We start from the raw sequence: 13,179 nt of genomic DNA on the forward strand, positions 1-13,179 counted from the left end.
AAGGGTACTTATTTCCCACAGCCGGGAAATTCCTACTGCCGAGGGGGAAGAGGAGGGAAGCAGTGCTGCAGGCCTCGATGCTGTGAACGCAGAACGCGCGCCCAGCAAAGCCTGCGCTTCAGCTTTGCAGCTCCCAAATGCCATCGACTCGGGCACTCACAGCTGTTGAAAACACAGCCCTTCGCAGTGGAAGTCTTGCTCCTTTGGGGACACCTAAGCCCTTTCATGGATCCTCATACTGAGTCCTGAGGAGGAAGATCTTTTCCTGTGGAACACTCTACCTATCATTTACACACAATCGAACCCTAGTCTGAGCTCAGGCTTCATGTGCTATTGCTATAAAGCAAATATCCATTGTGAGGTTACAGGAAAGAAACTGTTCTTGCTTTGGGAGAAAACCACGGCTCTGGGGAGCCCCAACCTGCAGGGAAGAGCTCCCTGCTCCCTTCACAGGCAGCACAAGCTCACCAGCAGAGCAGAGACAGGCACAAATGTCACCGGTTGGCACAACCCCATCAAGACAGAACAAACAGCCTGCTTGGCCGGCCAGAACACAAGGCTGTGGGGCACATGCCAGAGAAGGAAGTTTTTCTGGCGGCACTGCCGTTTCCCTGAGGATTTGGGCTGATCCTCGGCGTTGTTCGGAGCAGGGGAGCCGCGCGGGGCGCGAGGAGCAAGCGCTGCTCCGGCCACAAGCCGTGCGCCTTCCCCGCGTCCCGCAAGGCTCCGCTCTGCTCCTGCCCCGCGCAGCCTCCTGCGGCAGCGGCGCTGGCGTCCGCGCCATGAGGCACATGGGCCTCCTGCCCCGGCAAGAAGGTGGGGGGGCTGATTTTTCAACCCGTAAGGATTCCTGTAGTCCTCTGTTATGCTCATCAGTGCTAGGGCTCTCAAAAGGGGGTGCCAAGACGCTGAAGTGGAAAGTCTTATTCAGACTTACCTAGCTTTGCCACAGAGCTCTGACAGTGACCATTACTCATGTGTCATATGGGTCCATGTAGTGCAGTGCTCACTAAACACCACTCATAAAAAGGAAGAAGGATTCCAGTATTTAAAGACCAATTCAGTATATACATATTTGCCATTTTGCTGCAATTACACTCCTGTCCCTCTATACCTTTGAGTGGTAGAGAACTCAAATCTCCTCCTGAGAGCTCGCCACTGGAACCAAGATAGAAAGGAAGAAATGAAGTGTGAGCTCAATTCGGCTGTGAAATTCTAGCTAGGCGCCTCTCCCCTTGGCAGCTCATTAGGCAAGGAGTGAGGAGATGTGCGCTCCTCAAACCACTCCTTCCTTGCATGCCCACGGCCAGGCCTCACGGAGAAGCTGGCAGCTTCCCATGCAACCCCATTCATCCCAGTAAGGGCAAACCCACTGCAAGGGAACTCTCTGGAGGTTTGAAGCCCCCGCCCCGACACCCTCTCATATGCCAACGAGGCAGCTCGTACTTGCAGGGCTTAGGGAGCTTGCCAGGCACAGCACACACTGGGTCAATCCTAAACCTCAGCCATAACACTGAGGTAGAGCAGACTATACTTCCTGAGCAGGACTTGGCAAGTCTTACTTATGGCATTTTCCTTACATATCTGACAAAGGTTACAACACTCTCGTCATCCTCCTAAATCTCCCAATGCTGGCAGTAAGTGGCTTTATTACTGTGCCATCTCAATCTGCCTCATATATTCCAGTACTTGTGATGTCCTTACCAAATATTAGCATGGAAATCGCTGCTCTGAATTTCCAGTTTCCTCACAGCTGCCATATTGGACTGTAGGACAGCAAGAATGAAACACTCGGGGCTAAGTAGTGGTTTAAACAGAAAGCAAGGAGCGGATTAATACAAATCCCAATTTTGCCAAGAGGGTTTATGTGAAAGCTACCTTCAAACCAAAGCCTGCTCTTTGGAAGAAGTCTCGAACTGCAAGATGGAACCGAGGTGGAGAGGTGCTAAGACGGCACTCACGAAACTGAGCCGGAACAGGCAAAATGTGCTCTGGGAGATAACGAGGAATGTGCCGTAAAATCCCCCCCAGGTCTCTGACAGAAATATTGTCAAAGAAGCAGCGGGGGGGAAAATGTAACAAAAGAACACACACAGACAGATATATTACTTTACAAGTGGAGGAATCTGAGAAGCAAAATAAAGCGAGTGATTTAGAAATAAGTAAGTAGCTGACAGAAGGAGAGCAGAGCAGTTTCAAGCAGCAAAACAGCAGGGGACGAGCCTTAAGAAGGCAAGGATGAGGGCGAGGGTGAAGAGGTTAAGCAAGGGAGAATGAAGACATGAGAGAAACGCGAGAGCAATGCTCTCTAATTATGCGGGGACTGTTATGTCAGCTGAGCCACGTCAGGAACGAAACCTTAACAGCGGCACCAACACTAACAACCAGGCGAACGTTACGGACTCCCGCCAAAGTCTTTCCCACCAAATTACACACCCTCTCCCCAAAGCTTTCCCTTCCGGAGCGGGCTCAATTCCCTGCGAACCACAAGCGTTTTGACGTAGTTTGCCTTATAATTATCCCCTGGACTGGAGGGAGAAGCAACATAGTCACTGCGAAGTGTGAATTCAATGCGTGGCCACAGCGCCTGCGAGTGGGACGGACGGGGCTGAGCAGCCGCAGCCGGCAGATACTGCCTCAGGGCAGACGGGATGCGGCTGCTCAGCTGGGCCCCTCCGCCCACGATCCCAAGCAGGATCCCTCTCAGAGAAGCTTCCGATCCAATCATGGTGCCCACGGGTCTAAAGCAAGCAGGGGAAGCAGGAGGGACGTAGCGTGTGCTGGAGGAAACCGCACGCGTGCGTCAGCACGTCCTAGCGAGGCACCGCGAGGCAGCCGCCGGGCCCTCCCCACAGCGCAAGGCCCCACTCACCATGGGCTGCGATCGGCCTGGGCTGGGCCGGGCCCTCCCTGGGCGTCTCTCCCTGGGCACCTCACGCTGGCCGGGACGCCGGCAGCACGGTGGGGACACGGCCGGCGCGCCGCGCTCGCAGCCTCCCGCCTCAGGGCACCACCTCAGCGCTCCCCAGCTACCACACACACCTGCTGCCTGGTTTCCTTTCGATTCCCCAAATTTCCTTTGATGGCTAAGCAAGGAGGCATGTGGAGGGGCAAGCTTCTAGAAGGGACAAGGTCCAACCCTGCTGCAAGGGCGGATTAGAGCTCATGCTGCCAGGGAAATCTGAGTTCTCCACTTTAGGCCACAGATTACATTTCACCATTTCCCTGGCAGATTGGGGTCACACTACTGGGCCACACTGGCACCCATCTGTGCATGCACCATGGTGCTTGTGGACGAGGGCAAGATTTCTCTTTGCTGGCCAGCAAATACACAGGCTTCTTTTTCTCTACAGACTTTCTTTTCGTGGCCTGTGGAACTGCTTTTGCCCAGAACTATGAGCAAAGGCAATATAAAAAGTGGATTTTTTTTTCACTCTTTTTTTCGCCCTTCCGCAAATAAGTTTAGAAAGCTGTTATCAGCCGACAGTAGAGGAATTTGGCCGAAATTCCTTATAAATAAAAGGCTGGATTGAAAGCGTATTTTCAACTTCACTCACAAGTAGCACAGGAGCAGCAGGACCACAGGGCTGATGCAGCATGGAATCTCATTTCTAAACAGAGCAGTAGCATCCAGCAGAGTTGTTGAAGCCTAGATAAAAACAAATCATTAAGGTGGAATCAAGCAAGTTAACTCAGAATAATAGCACAAAAGCAATAATGGAAACACTGAATTACATTATAAATAAGTTAAAACCTGGAAAACTTCCGAGCAGTTTAAAAATCATTATACCTTTTCAGTCACTTGTTAAGGGAAAACATTAACAAAGTGAAACCGTTCTTTTCAGATGGCCATGTGAACCAGACCACATCTTAGGTGGCAGCTGTGCTAATTCACCCATGCTAGTGGCCTGTCTGCCGAGAGGAGAGCTAACTTCTTTCACATCCCTATTACTGTGCTAGTTTTATATGGGAACCGTGAGCAGAGGCTCCCAAAAGGGAGGTAGGAGCTTCCAGGGTTTTTCGGCCTTCAGAAAGTCCGCATAAAGGGGCTTCACTCACAAGTGAGTGAAGTTCAAAACACGCTTTCAATCCAGCATTTTATTTATAAGGAATTTCGGCCAAATTCCTCTACTGTGGGCTGATAACAGCTCTCTAGACTTATTTGTGGAAGGGCGAAAAAAAGAGTGAAAAAAGATTCCACTTCTTATTTTTCTTTTGCTCAGAGTTTTGGCCAAATAACTTTAAACACCTAATAATTAATGGCAGTATTTTTCATCATGTGTTTATGAAAAGTCTAGATGGGGAAATTATACTAACACAGAGAGCCCTTGCAGCCCACCAGAAAACTTTTTGCAGGCATGTAACTCACGTGCCGTTCTGATTCCTTAGTCCTAAAAACACCATATCCAGCTTCTATCAGTTCAACCTTATGGTCTGACCAAAATATTTTTACTGACCAGGGGACCACACACAAGACATTTCAGATGGCTTAGTTTCCTTTAGGCACACTTATGGAGGGAGAAAGCAAGTAATTCAAAATTACTAATTACAGCAAGTTATCTGAAAGTCCCTTGAGATCAGCAGTTTGAAGGCTTCAGTCTCGATGACACAATCACAACATTTCACAGTCAGGGAGGATGGGAAGTGCACCCATAGCGTACACTACATCACACTCACGCCTGGACCAGCTCTGAGAGCAGCTCCAGCCTGAATAATGCAAGCGAAATAGCAGCAAGGTGCACAGCCTGGCATGTGCTAAGTGCTCCAACCTTCCAGCATCATAACCTGTTCTTGGGAATGGCAGTCAGCACCCAGGTGTTGGCACCTAGTTCTTGGATTCGGAACTCTGTGTTTGCTGAGTGGTTCCATGCTGGTTTATGCCCCTCCTTGCCCATGTTTCCCTGCTTGGGAAGAACAGTTTTGTTCCATGGCCCTCTCCCTTTCCCGCTTCTACAAAACACATAGGTCAGGTACCTCTCTGTGCTGCCCAGCATTCAAAAATGTGGATGGCAACGGGGCTCCGTGGCCCAGTGCTATGTAGGAGTTAACTCCAAGGTGAATCCTTGTCATGTAACATAGTGTGTGTGAATACAGGGCCATGTAACTCCTAATGAGAGTCCTTGTGATGCTGCCTGTCATGGGGATGCCTCTGGAAACAAGGGGTGGGTAATCACCAGAGAGCTATTCTACACATTCAGTCATAAATAATTAAGAATAACCTGCCTTCTTCAGCCCACTGAAAGAAGATAATGTCATCTGGCTCAGGGCTGGGGAGCTTTTATTTCCCTTTGGTATCATGTCAAAAAGCCTTATAAATATATTGCGCCGAGTCAATCACCTGAGGATAACTCTGGCAAACAAACCGATGCCTCCACCTGAGTCCCCCAGGCAGACGCTGTAATTAGGATCACAATCTGTGTGACAAAAAAGTCTTATAGTAAAGGATAATAATTGCTCACTGGGAAGGAGGTGGGACAGGAGACAAAAGGGGAGAACGAATGAATCGAATCCTTTAACAGTGCAGAGAGGGCAGTGGGAGGATGAGCGCAGAGCCGCATTGAGGACGCAGTTCTCGCGGGAGGGCTCGCTGCCACTCAGCGTGCTCCCAAACCGGGCAGACCCCGCTGCAAGCGCACGCCTCTGCGCGCACGTGGCTCCGGCAGCTCCCTGACGTCTCCTCCCTAACTCTCACACGTCACAAAAGCCTTTTCGAGCGTAGCCTGCCATTTCTGGGGGTGCATCTGGGGGTGCATCTGGGATTGCACGCCCCCGAAAAGCTGGGGGTCCTGTGAGAGAGAGCAGTATTTGTGCACGGTGCTCCGAGGAATGCCTGGGAAGTGCGACCCTTCCAGACACGTGCACTGCACTAGGCTGCTGCCACCAGAGAAATCCCAGCAATTGCAAGGTATTCCTACAGTAATTAAAAAACAAATATTTGGATCGGCAACTATTTTGCTTCGCCTTCTCTTCTATGCTTATCTGAAATTTACTTCCTTAGCTTTTTCCATCCTTTTATTCCCACTTTATTCACCTTACAGATGTGTCAGTCTGTGGCCTTACACGAAGTCCACTAGTGTCACCCCCAAGAGCTAAGTGGAGCCGATGAAACGGCTGGTGCTTACAGGGATTCCCACAAGAAGAGAAGCAGCCTGTTTTGCTGGCAGGGCCGGACTTTACCTAAGTATTTCTGCCCTTTTCCTCCCGTTTCTGCTTTTTGCTTCCCTTTCCCCCTTCTATTATTTTCTGTGTGTCTTTGCTTCACGTTTCAAATCCTGCTTCCAACCTAGTAACAGGACTGCATATTTGTCAATCACGAACTCTTTCACTGAACAAAACAACTGAAATATTAGAAGCAAATTAATGCTAACATTCACCATTTGATCTTGAAGTTGGAATGATAATCACACTTTCATTGATTGGAAACCTAAAAAGTAGGAAGGGACAGAGTGATTTGCCAACCTTAATCCCAAAGATCGGTGCTGGGAATTTCTATCAGCGTAGTGCTCAATTAATAGGCAATTTTAGCTAGACATCAACCCCTACCTGACCTGAGCCTGTTTAAAATTTAAATGCTATTTAAAATATATCCCAGAGACATGGCTTTTCATTCAGTCGGTGCCTTTCAGGAGTTAAGGATACACTCCCATTAAAGGGATTTTCCTTACCAGGCCAGTGCCTGAAATTCACCCTTGAGCTCAGCCCATGAGGCAGAGCTCATGCTACCCCCTGAATACACCGCCATTCGCTTTGGCTTTCAGCAGTTCATCCCTGCTTTCCCCTAGACCGCGGCATCTCCCCGCGCATCACCACGTTCTGCATCTCTTGGTGCATTTGGTCCCTGCTAACCAGCAAGATTTCCTCTCTAGTGCTGAGTTCTTTCTGCTGATGCCCACTCTGCACTGCTGTGTGAGTCACTCGGAGAACAAGCCTGAGGAAACTGGTGTGTTTGGAGCCTAAACTCCTGCCTGCCTGCTGCAACGTCCTCAAAGTGCACGATGACAGCTGAGAAAGCCCCAAACAAAGGAGATGGTCTAAAAGCCTGTGAACTGTGAAGTGTTCGCTCTTGAGGGAAGACCTCCTGCATCAAGCAATTTGGGAAACAGTTTATTTTTCTCTCCTTTTGCTACCATTACTTCTGAGCACTTTTTCTCTGACTCTTGTGCAAGACGCGGAAATAGCGTCTCCACAACACTGCAGCACAAAAACAAACTAGTAAATAAAGGGATGACTCTAAACCGACTTTTCAGGCTCCTTCACCTGTTTGAAACACAGGTCTTGCTACACGATGAGCTGTGCCCCGGAGCTTTTGTTTGTTACCATTTACTAAGCAGTTTAGACTTTATTTTTAGGGAGCTACAGGTAGTCTGTACATTTGGCTGAACTGGCTGAAGTCTTAGCAGAGCAAAGATCCAAGTCATCCGCTTCCCACAGGCTTTGTCAAGAGAAAACAGTAATTAGCAGCAATGGGAATCAAACAAAACCTATAAAACCTATTCTCACCTTTACAAGTCCTTTTTTTAGCCAGATACCCCAATAGCCATTAGGAAATCATTCTTTTCCCCAAACCTCCCCACTGCTCAGCATAAGCTGAACCTGGGTGGTTTATTCCCTTGTCATCACAGCCTTAGGCGAGGATGGAAACAGTATGAGAGGGTATATGAACACCTAATTTTTAGACTCTTGGCTCAAGCCAAAGGGGAGAGAGTTTGAAAGGTGTCTTTGAACATAATTTGTGATGCAGAAATCATTTGCTATTGGATCAATTTAAGTCTCTTGAGTTTACACTTTTGAATTAACAAATTTATCTGCTTTTTGTACATAAAAAACCCAAACCTCTCAGAATAACAAAACTTTTGTTACCAAAAAAAAAAACAACAAAAAAACAAAACTCAAGACAATGTGAAGCTTTCTACAAAGCCAGGCCCTTCATCCCCCTGATCAGCTAAACTCGCTTTATTTCTAGACTTGCACATTTATTTTGTAGGTAGGTTTCGACAGAGAACACAAACTTGATTTCTAATCTTGGATGCGTTTCGGGAAGAGCGGAGAAGAAAAGGAGAACACATAGGGGCCTGGCAGTTTGGGTGGTATTAGAAAAAAAAGTATTCAGGCAGAGTGTAATGAGAATAGTGGTTTGAAAATACAGCCCTGAAGGAAGAGTCTCCAGAGAAACAATGGGAAAGGAATAAATAAAAAGAAAGTTATAAATTCATCTATTTGCTCTTCCCTGACCCTTGCTTTTACTCCTCTTCACAGCAACTACCCTGGGAAAGGCACAATGCCTTCCCCTGTCACAATATTGAGAAAAATTGAAATGGGGAAGAAAGACCACCAGATGCTTTATTGTCTTAGGCGTTTCCACATAATTAGCTGGGAATAAAGGTCCTCTGCATGGTTTCATTGCGTTGAATGAACTTGGATATTGCTACACAGTAGTGTGTTTTATGATTCATGCTCTGTTATCCAGTGGCTTTTTGAAAAGTGCCAGCTACTTTATCACTGACGGCCAAGCCCGGGCCCACAACTTAAAATGCAGCAATGCAAAGTTAACTGTGCATGACAGATGTCCATGAAATTGTTTAACACACGCACGCATGCACACACCAGCACACCCCCGCGCCCAGCCCCGGCACAAAGCCGTCTCCTGCCCTCCTGCTCCTCCCCACGGCTCTTGCTGCGAGGTCAATGTTGTTATCACATAGGAAGAAAACCTGTTTATTGCAAAACGAGCTGCTGGCTGGATGGGGAAGCTCGGCGGGTTCTGCGCTAGCTGTGCTCTCAGCCAGCGAGCTTTCCAAAGACACCAAGTTGTGGGCGAGATGAAGCTCAATCCCACCTGTGCCAAGAGGACAGGGGTTCCTCTCTCTTCTCCCTCTCTACTTCTCTCCTGTGGCAAGGCCCCAGGATGCCAAAGTTTTGATGGGATTTTCCAAACCACCGCTGCAGTTTTAGGGGCAGTACTCCACAGCAGAGATTCACGGGGCAGCCTCTTTCATCCACTATGCCTTAAACCTAATCTGCCACTGACTGCTACGGCAGAGGTTTGGATCTCATGGTGTCCAAAACCTGCGTCCACGTTCCTCCTTGGAGGACAGTGCTGGGTAACTCGGGGGGAATTACTTCTTGCATGAGCCGGGTCTGGAGAAACAGGCTCTCCGAGATGGAATTGACCTTAGGCAAGAGCAAGATGATCTTGGAAGTGGAGCCCACATGGCTTGGGCCTGCCGCCCTCCTCACGCGGGCTCCCCAACTGTCTGCCAGGCAACGTGGCGTTAGACGGGAGCGGGGGGCAACGGCGTCCCCTCCTTTCTTCGCGCTCCATGAACAGCTCCATTGATTGCCATTGGGTTATTAGTATGGGAAGGTGGAACCAAATGTGAATAAAAGTGACAGCATCTAGCCAAAAGAAAGGACATGGTGAATTGGCTCCCTGCAAAAGGAGAGGGGAGAAATCCGCTGACCCTGCTCGGGCTTATTTTGCATTCTGCAAAGGACAAGCCCTTTCCCCAAGGTTTATTGGCTAGTGTGACAGGCAGGAAATAAACACTGAGAAACCCTAAAAGCGCTCGGCAAATGCAAGTTCGAGGAGGCACAGGAGAATATAAGATGAATTTGTCAGGTCGCAAACTGCCCCACAGCAAACGAAACATGAGCAAACAACAACTTAAGAACCAAAATAGAAGGGTTTCATTGTCCCTGTAGTTCGCTTCCACTAATTCATGGCTTTCTGCAGAAAAGTAGTTAACTATGCTATGTGGAATATTGGGTGAAATTCTCTGCCATGAGGTGATGGATACGCTTCTGCCTTCAACAGAGCTGGCACCGTTTATTCCGTGTACTGATCCAGGCCCAACACCTCTTTTTTTATGGACCTTGAAGGCAGCATAAAGTTTAGTCTCCAGTGAGTGAAATCCCAATCCCAGCTGAATGGGACAGTCAACTTCTCAAAGATGGGAACCAAGGGGTTGGAGTGATGGGTCTAACAGAGACCAGTTTCTCGGTCCTTCAACGGGCATTAGTCTCCCTCTGACGCCTGAATTAGAGTTTTTTTGAACTAAGAGGCCGGTTCCGTCTTTCATGCTCAGGGCTAAGCATATCCCAGCTAAGGCACCCCAAGTCCCTCAGGAACCATGAGAAAATGCTGCGCCTTCCATCTTGGCTAGAGGAAACAAACTCCCTGGCCCCTTGTGGAAGTTCTTGCCCCTTCCAAGCAGCATCAGGTAGCTCCGGGGGATGCCAATTAGGCGCCACGGGCTCCCCGCGCCTCCCTGGTGCCTGCCTTCGGGCCGGTGGGTGGCCCGCTCAACATTTTGGTGGATGTTCCATTCCCACCCCTTTTACTACGACCCTGGTCAGGCCACTTTTATGCCCGTGACAGCTTCATGAAGCACAAAACACGGCGCGAGACACGGCATGAAATTGGCAACAAAGGCGAGCAAAGGCAGGAACAATCCCCTGGCAGGATGCGATCACAATATGGCTGAGTGGAGCTGGAAGCAGATGCCCGCGGCCCGCATTGTCCCGCTGACTGAAAAGACATGACCCCCGCGGCACAGGAGACAAGGAGGCCCTCCTCGTGACCCACGGCGGCAGGGGAGGCGAGGTGAAACCCATGAATAAATCAGGCGGGCCGCTGGCGCAGGGGGGCAGCGGCGGGGGGAAGCGGCCAGAAAGGAAAATGCTAAAGAGGACTTTTTATGGGGAGCGGGCCGGGAGGGCCGCCCGGCTCCCTCACAATGGCTCCCGAACAGATGGGCGCCCGGCGGAGAGGGGCCGGCCTGGGCGGGCGGCACCCCGGGGTGCCTGCGGGGAGGTGCGCGGCAGGTACCGGCGCGAGGCAACGCGGGACACAGCAGCGGCTCCGGATGCAGCTCGCCCGGCCGCGGCGCGCTCGGATCCCCCTCCGCCCTGAGGGAGACGTTGCCATGCGGGGCGGTCATGGCTGATGGCCATTAAGGAACTGGGGGATCCCAGCTGATCGGGTCCATCTTCTCGGTTAGAAGGGGCCAGTGCAGGCTCGTCACCGGGCAAGGTCAGCTCAGCTCAGCGGGTTCCTTCCCTGGGTTTCACACCCGTAGAAAAGTGCTTCCATCTGCAAATGGGGATGAGGGGAAACTCTCAACAAGCCTCTTCCAATGAGCGTCCAGCGGCGCACTCAACACAGAGCTGGAGGGAGAACAGGGCGTTGTGATTCCATTGCCACTTTGTAACTCTGATTGCAGATGTTATTACTGTTAAGTATATTAACATTTGAAAGTCAGTTCAGATTTTCATGGCTTTTCCTGTATTTTCTGTTTGGAAACAAGAGAATTACTATTCCAAAATCCAGTTATGTTGTGAATTTGATTTAGAATATGTAATCCTCTATGACACGATAATAAAGTTACCGAGGACACGAGCAGACCCTCTGATTTGTTTTTTTCTTATGCAGCTTTAAGGTGGCTACGAAGCCACCCCTCCCACCAGGCCACTCAGCAAACTCACACTCCAATCCGGAACGCTTTTCCCTCAGGAAAACCCAGAGAGTTGAGAGTTTTTCTGAGACCAGCTTTCATTTTGTGTTTCTTTTTGATGCCCTCCAGTGGTTAAGGTAGTATTGCTGCCAGCTTTTATTTGCTGCTCTGGGAAGAATGAATAGAGCTGATTAACCAGGCAGCAAAGACTGGCACTCAAGTTTATTGAACAAGAAAAGTATGTAATTCAGCAATTTGATTTTTCACAACTCCTGAGCATCCAGGCTCTCATGCGTGTTTCTTCCTGAGATAAGGGAAGGCTTAGAGAGGAAGCAGTTTAATCCCAGACGCTTTTTTTTTCCTCACTCACAGCCATTTGCTATAAAGACATATTATTAGCCTTATGCTATTAAGGCATATTATCAGTTTTATCTTGGGGAGGAAGGAGGAAAGCAAATTGGCTCAAGAGATCAGGATTTGCGGGATAAATGCAGTGAAGTCAAAGGAGCACCAAAGATCTATACCACAAATCCATAAACTACACTCATGACAGCATAGCAAAGACATTCACTTGGTATCTCAGGCCCAGTCTGATTTTTGGCGGCCGTATCGTATTTATTCCCCAACTATTCCCCTAATAAACACGGTGAGAAGCCACATCCACGCGCAAAAAGGACTTTCCTGACGGGCAGTCTGTACCAAGCCAAGTGACCAACACATGTAACATCTTCACCGAAGCCAAGGGACGTTTGCCCGGCCGGCGCGTCGAGACCTGCCTCAAGCAGACACGAGGGCCACGTGCAGATGAGCACAGCGAGCAGGGCCGGGACCTGCTCCTGGACACGGGAGTGCCGTGCGTACAAATGGCCAAAATGTGGAAAAACAAAACCATATTTATCTCAAAATAATGCTACATACTACAGTTCTGCCCCCTCTCATCAGTTTACTGTGAATTTCATCCGATTTTCTTCAAGTTCTGTTCCTGCAGAGGCCCAACTGTATGAGTATCTCCCTTTTTTAGTGGAAAGTAAAAGAGAACATCTCTGTCCTTTACAGAGTAGAGGTAGGCTTGGAATCGGGGCCCACAGAGACACTAACAACTTCGAAAGCAAAAAGGCCAGAGAGCCCCTTTCCCCTCTGCTTCACCTCCCAAATTGTGATTTTTGAGAAGCTTATTTGGTTGCACCTTCAATCACACCAAGCTTAATTCCTATTCTCTTAATTTCTCATTGTTGTGCATGAGATTTAGTGCAGATCCTTTAATTTAAATGTCAGAATGCGATCAGTAATTTATTTCCATAAAATGAAAAGCAATAAAGTCAAATATATTAGGCTCTGGCTGTGAGGGCTGAGATTATACAATTTATAATTGGAGAAAACACAAACAGCAGAAAACTACACCACAAAGGATGAGTTATTACCGCTCACTTAAGCGTCTGATTCAGGGCCGCTGCAAGCAGTCACCACCAAGAAAAATAAATAAATACAAAATAAAAACAAAAAAGAAGCAGCAGGAGCAGAAGTCAAAGCATGGGGGACACTGAGGGGTCCTCAGCAGCAGCACAGCGTGGGGGCATCATCCACGGAGGCTTCCCTGTCCCCCAGCACTGCTCTTCCGTCCCGCAACCACGTTGGCATCTGGGCCGCCGTCACAGCCCAGCCGGATTCCTGGGGCCCCTGGGCCGCAGCTTCTTCACTGTCTGTCACCAAAAAATGAAGCCAGGGA

Source organism: Tinamus guttatus, unplaced genomic scaffold, assembly GCF_059628265.1.
Source record: "Tinamus guttatus ecotype Peru unplaced genomic scaffold, ASM5962826v1 Tinamus_guttatus_pri_ptg000423l, whole genome shotgun sequence".
Lineage (NCBI taxonomy): Eukaryota > Metazoa > Chordata > Aves > Tinamiformes > Tinamidae > Tinamus > Tinamus guttatus.